Source organism: Panthera leo, chromosome A2 (assembly GCF_018350215.1).
Source record: "Panthera leo isolate Ple1 chromosome A2, P.leo_Ple1_pat1.1, whole genome shotgun sequence".
Lineage (NCBI taxonomy): Eukaryota > Metazoa > Chordata > Mammalia > Carnivora > Felidae > Panthera > Panthera leo.
In genome coordinates, this window is record NC_056680.1 from 123,367,446 (window position 1) to 123,374,335 (window position 6,890).

Here is a 6,890-nt window from a genome sequence, read left to right on the forward strand (position 1 = left end):
ATGGTGCTATCTGAGATGCAGTGATTGGGAAAGATCTTTCCAGGAAGTTGACATAGGAGCAGAAACCCGAATGATGTGAAGAACAAGCCATGAAGGTATCTGGGGAAGAGTGTTCTGAGTAGAGGAAATAGTAAGTACAAAGGCCCTGGGGTTGGAACATGCATGCATTTTCAAGGAATATCACGGAGGCCAGTTGGCTCTGGATTGTGTGAAGCCAGGGGAGAGTAGGAAGAGACGAAGTCAAGCAGGCATTTTGGTGTTGGATTCTGTAAGGTAACAAGAATAACTCTCAAAAATTGGCCCAGCACAGGTGCTCGTGTGAACCTTGGCAGAGGATCAAAGGCCATCTGGAACTCTTATCTAATTTCTAGTTGCTGGCTTCTCACAGTCTCTCTTTACATGACACTGTGTCATTTAACCTCATCGGGGTCATAAGGAAGACCATCTTCAAAGACCAGCAGGCAAGTTAGGGAACCAGAGGCCCTGAAGTCTGAATGTCTGGCTTGTTATTCCCAGTACTTAGGGGGACCAGGGCTTGCCCCAAGTCCTTCCTTTTACCCACTCCTCGTCTAGACTGGTCCTCAGAGATTTGGAATATAAACAATGTATTTAGTAAGAAACGTAACACGTGGTATTCTCTGTCACATTAAAAATGGAATAGTGTGATGGAAAGCAAACTTTGGGCTAAAGTAAGCCTCAATTTTGTTAATACCTACACGAAATTTCCCCTAATCTATTTGTCCCTCCCCTAAGCTGGATATGCACTGTGCCCAGCCCTCCCAGCTCATTTTTCTGTTTTGTAAGAGACAAAGTATCCAGAAAATCTGACTGAGCACTTGCTATGACAGGCTGAGAACCCCCAAACCTTTGTGTTTTCCATTCTCTCGTGAGGCACAAAGGACTGTGGCTAAGGCCTCCTACATCCTGCTAAAGTGACATTATGTCCTACAGCAGGATGTGGAAACTGAAGCCCCTATTTGTCAGAGCAACTGTGAAGGTATTAGAATATTTCTCTCCTTGGGGTTGAGTGCCTTTTTCTTATACTCCATGGATCTGGTAGAGTCTAGGACCAGCCACTCTGGTCTCACTGTCCCTACCCATTTCGTGTTCTGGGAATTCTCTGTGTTCAGAAAGAGGATGTTAATAGCATATTTTCGAGTGGCTACAAAGTTCTAGAAACAATGCCAGGTCCTGTTTACATAAATCATCTCCTTCCATCTTCACTAGACTAAAGTGGTAGACATGATGACCTCCACTCTCCAGGTGAGGCGAGAGGCCCGATGAAGCTCCTAACATCACAGAGCTGGTGCATGAGAGGAGTTTTTCCTTTCATTGCCTCCCTGTCATTCTTCTAGCCATAATCAACCTTGACTCCCGGGAACACTGGCTTCTTGACCCAATCCATTTTGCCATTTTGCCTCCAAATGCCAGCTGGATGGGAATGGAGACTTTTAGGAAGATGTGGTAGGGCAGAACTGGTGTCTTAGATGATGCCATTTATTTATGTATACATGTGTATTTATTTTTAAGAGAGAGACAGACAGAGACTGCGCACAAGTGGGAGAGGGGCAGAGAGGGAGGAGACAGAGGATCCAAAGTTGGCTCTGTGCTGACAGCAGAGAGCCCAACGCGGGGCTCGAACTCACAACTGCAAGATCATGACCTGAGTCGAAGTCAGACACTTAACCGACTGAGCCACCCGGGTGCCCCTAGACGATGGTTTTCAAATAAAGATAAGACAAGTGTGGTGCCTCCTCTGACCTGGACATTCCCAGCCCAAGCAGAGAGAGAGGTGTGTAGCCCTCAGTCAGGGAAGGGCCACCAAGCAGTGCGTTCTGCTTTCTCACCTTGCAAGCCAGCTCCAGGAGTTGCAGGAGCCATACCAGGGACATTTGTGTCCTTTGCTCCCCTTAGCCTCACTAAACCCCCCAGTGGTTGTTCTTCATACAGAGCAGTGGGAGGCTGAGACAGTTATGTGGTTGCTCCCTCTGGGGGAGGTGGTTTTTGATGTTGGTTTCCAAGCACCCAGATGTTTCAAAAGCCAACATGTCCTCCTGTTAGATTTCACCTGTATGGGAACTTGTCTGGTGAAGTAGGAGTTAAGCGAGCCCTGCTGTTTTGGAGATCAGGTCCGAATTGTTCTCTCTGGGCTCTTGGGCCCATTACTTTGTGTTGCAACACGAATTTCCCCCGCAGCTGCCTGCAGAGAGCTCAGCTGGTGTCATCGCTGTGCTCCTGGCTCCTCAGCATTCACTGACACACAGGGAAACTGGATCCATGTTGGACCCAAATGTTACTCAGTTATGTACTTTGTCTCTCTGTAATCCCTCTGGTATTGACACATAGAACTTGGGGACACGGGCGGCGGTGACAGCTCCTGCAGACAGCATGTATTAGCATCGGCATTACTGTCCTTGGCCCTGATACCCTGGGCGCTGGCAAGAGGATTAAGGGATTAGTGTGTGTATGTTACAACCGTCTTTTTATTCCTTGTGACTTTTCAGTTTTGCTCACTTCATAGAGAGGTAAAAGGGGGCTCTGAGTAAAAACAGATGCATTTATCCATTTTGGGGGGTCTGATGGGTAGCATATGCCTCAGACATTTGGGCAGTGTTGAAACATTATCAAATTTCTCCATGCACAGAGCAAATTATCTTGCCTTTGCAGCGAATATTGGTTTAAAAGGGGCTTCGGGGTATTTTGTATATATTTAGAAAATAAAGATCTGTTCGAATCTCTAACTTATTATATTTGATGGCTTGGTGTATGTAGGTTAGATAATCTTTAATGGACTTTGTTCCCTGGACATTTAGTAGAAGGTAGATAGATCTCAGAGGATTATGCCCCTGAAATGAGATTAATATGATAGTTAAATATAGCTTTTTTTTTGCATTTATTTTGGATTTGACCAAATTCTCTGAAATATTAATCCACAAGAAATAGCCCAAAGGAATGTCAATCATATATCTCAACATCATTTCTATGAGTGATAGCATTTTATGCATTTATAGGGTAGAAAAGTTTAGTATAGTAATAATAAATTAGGGCCTTTGGTCTTTATCATTGAGTGTGATTCTTAGATTGTAAAATGCTGACCTCTTATAGCCTATACATTAAAACCTTGGATTGTGAGTAACTTATTCTGTGAGGGTTCTGCAAGACGAGGAAACATTTCTAATAAATAATAAATTTTAAACTGACAGATGAGTAATGTCTTGCAATACGAGTAGTATATGACACCAAATGTCACATGATCACAACTGAGCCAGTGGTTCTTGAAATTCGCTTTGATATACAAGTGCTCTGGATACTAAGCATGTTTCTGGAATGAATTATGCTCTCAAACCAAGGTTTTACTGTATTTTAATGTCTCTCCATTTATTCATTCATTCAACAAACTTTTTATTGAGCATCTACTATGTGGAAGTGGCAGAAATCTAGAACAGTCTAAAATATAGTCTTTGCTCCCCAAAAGCCCACTGACCATAGAGCATAGTTATAGTTTATAACTAAGTGCCAAATGAGCTATGGCAATAGTAAGCAGAGTTTATTGTTGTAGGGATGGGTCAGTAGTGATGGAGAAGGTAGACAAGACTTTATAGAGGAAAGGAAATTAAGATGGCCCCTGGAGAAGGAAAGGTATGCAGCAGAGAAGGGGGTGGCTCTTGGTGGGTTATGGGAGGCAATTAGTAATTCATATTTGGGGTCCAAGGTAAGGTTGGAAAGGGAGATGAGAGCAGATTGTGTCAGATGTTGAATTGTCACATTTGAGGGAGGTGGGTTTTATCTGGTAGGAAGAGAGAGACTTTAAAGGTGTTTTTGAAGAGATGTGAATGAAATGCTGGTTTACAAAGACATTCAGTAGGTGTTCACAGGACAGATAGGCAGGTAGGATGAGACAGGTGGCATGCAAACTAGATAGGAGACCACTGCCACAATCCAGGGGTGCAGCAAAGAGGCCCTGAACACAAGCTATCACCGAAGGAGAGAAGGGGGAGGTTGTACGGGAGGGGAAGTAACTATGCTGAGTTGTCAGGGGTAGGAGTAAGAGCCAGCCTTTTTGGACTGCTTGCCGTGTGCCTGCCAAACTGCTAAGTATTCTGCATGTATTTAATCTTTACAGAAACTCTGTGAAGTGGGAACTGTCACCAGTCCCATTTTCAGATGAGGAAACTGAAACTCAGAGGGGTCAAGTAACTTGATCAACGTCACATTGTAGGAAGTGGAAGAACTGGGATCTGAACTTACGCTCCTAACTCCTAACAGTGTGTGCCTGGTATTGGAGGAGATTGGAGAGGGGGAGGAAAAAGGGGAAGAAACTTCTAAAAAGTATTGGATATGTAACATTTCAAAAGGGTTACTAAGTTATTATTATTTTCTTGGCCTGGAAAAAATAGCCTGAAATAGAAATGAATAAATTACATTTTCATATAGAAAAAAAGACTCTATGGAGTGAAAGCAAAGTTCATCCAAAATGTCCTGTCTTAAAATAGATGCAAAATTCAGAAATGCAATGCATGATGTTTATCTTAATCTCTTTATTTATATGCTCTCATACACAGAGTACTGTATAGCGTGAGTCTGCCTACGTGTACATGTGTGTAAATGTCACAGAGGGATGCAAACGAATTGAAACTGGATGCAAGCTTGACGTGAAAAACGACTGTAGTTTTGACTTTTAAAAAATTATCTGTTTATTTCCCTTTCTCTGCCGATAACTCCTGGTTGAAATGCTGAAATCTTATAAATACGGCACAGTTAACTTGCAAAATGAGCTTAGTGTTCTCAGAGCAGTGCAAGTTGAACAACACATAATTTGGCACAATTTGGTGGGCCTGAGTTTAAGACAAATACAAGACTGAGAGAGCATAGAGGCTTTATTATTTCTAAGTAAGTTCATGTAGTGTACATGGGTTGAACTGATCAGAAACCCCCACGTGGCCCTTTGCCACATCCAAGGCATTCAGTCTTTATGCTTTCATAAGCCGTATTCACAGCACAACATTTCTCCTTCCCAAATAGGAATGTTGTTTCAAATTACCATCTGTGCTTTCGGCAGAATAGTGAATGCCATCCCCCCACCGACCCCCACCCTGCCAGCCCTGTTGGTATCACAGAAAGGTTGGAAGGGCAGTGAGAGCAAGGCAGGGTGCATGGAATCACACAGCTCTAGCGTTCTGTAGTATTAGGAAAGGACTGGTGGAGGGAAGTGTTACCTAGAGCTAGTAAATGGGGGCCTCACTGTCCAATCAGAGTGCTTGAATGACCAATTGGAATACAATTGGAGTATATTTAGAAACGAAAGAAAAGGGCCTTCCTGTAGAATTGCTTGAATTCTTGAGAAAAAGGAAGAGAAAGAAAACTAAGCTTTGTCAAGTATCTTTGTGCCATGCACCCATGTTGTATAACTTGGGTGGCCATACACCATATCCCTGATTTTGCTTATTGGTTCTAGCATAAGTAATAATGGAACTCCCTTTACTTTCAGAAGTATCCTGGTTTGGACAATAAATTACATGGTCACCCTATGCATAATCTGAGTAAGAGCTCTCTAGGGAAAATTTCATTATTTCCATTGTTCACATCTGGAAACTTTGTCTCTGACCACTAGTTCAACACACACAACTCAACAAAACACAAAAAGGATCTGACAACATAGATTATTTCTGCTTCATCATGATACCTCTCAAAGATTTTTATCTATGTCGAAACAATGGTACTCATCTAATAATAGGGCAAATTAGTTTATTATCAAAGCTGTTTGAAAGAGGAGCATATTCTTTCAGTTGTTTTCCAGTGGTGAGGAGTTGGATTTATCCCATACTTCCATATGCTCTCTCTCACCTTGTCTTCTTGTGACTAGGGGTAAAGTTTGGGAAATAGATAAGAAATTGATGATCATAGTTTAGGATGTAATATGGGCTCATGAACTACAAGAAAGGTAACAGATCTGTACAGGAATTAGACCCAGAACTGCTTCTCTCTACCATGAAATAAGTGGGTGACCCAACCCAGGGATCAGAAACAAGGAAGCTAGTATTTATAGCATCATGTTTGTATATCATTTTGTGTGAATAAGTAATAAAGTATTCTCATTTGGTGGGTGTTTGATAGATCTTAGCCAGTCACAGGCACCTAAGAGATTCTTTCAGGCCTTTTGGGTATAAGCTTTCACTCTAGAAAAACAGAGGATAAAGAGCTCTATGAAGGGAGTCTGGAAACCCTGATTCCTCCTCCATATCTGTTATTAGCCATGGGACCTTGTGCAAGTCAAATCCCTTTCTGGGATTCTGTTTCCTAAAGCAAAGAGAAGCGAAGCGAAGGAAAGGAAAGGAAAGGAAAGAAAAGGAAAGGAAAGGAAAGGAAAGGGAAAGAAAAATGAAAAGAAAAGAAGAAAGAAAGAAAAAGAAAATGAGGATATTAGATTATAAGGAGTCCTGCCTTTGGGTAGGTCCTGCCTATTGCTAGTTTTTACGAATAAAGTTTTATTAGAACATAGCCATACCCATTTGTTTACATATTGTCTGAGCCAGTTTTCTAGCTACAAGAGCAGAGGTGAGTAGTTGCAAAAGACTGTATAACCTGTTAAGCATAAAATATTTACTGTCTGGCCCTTTGCAGAAAAAGCTTGCTGATGCCTGGTGTAAATGACCTCCGAGGACATCTTTACTTTTTAAAGTAAAGTCTCTAACCCCAGGAAAGAGGAGAAAGAGAATGAGAAAGGGAGGAAGGAGAAGTTAGAGGTATAGGTCTGAGTCAATGAACAAGAAAGCAACTTACGAACAATCCACAAGCCAATTGTCCTAACAGTGACAGATTGCAATGCCCCCTGCTGGCCAGGAGGACCTTTTGCATATAATGTACACTCAAGGACCACAGGAATCAGACTG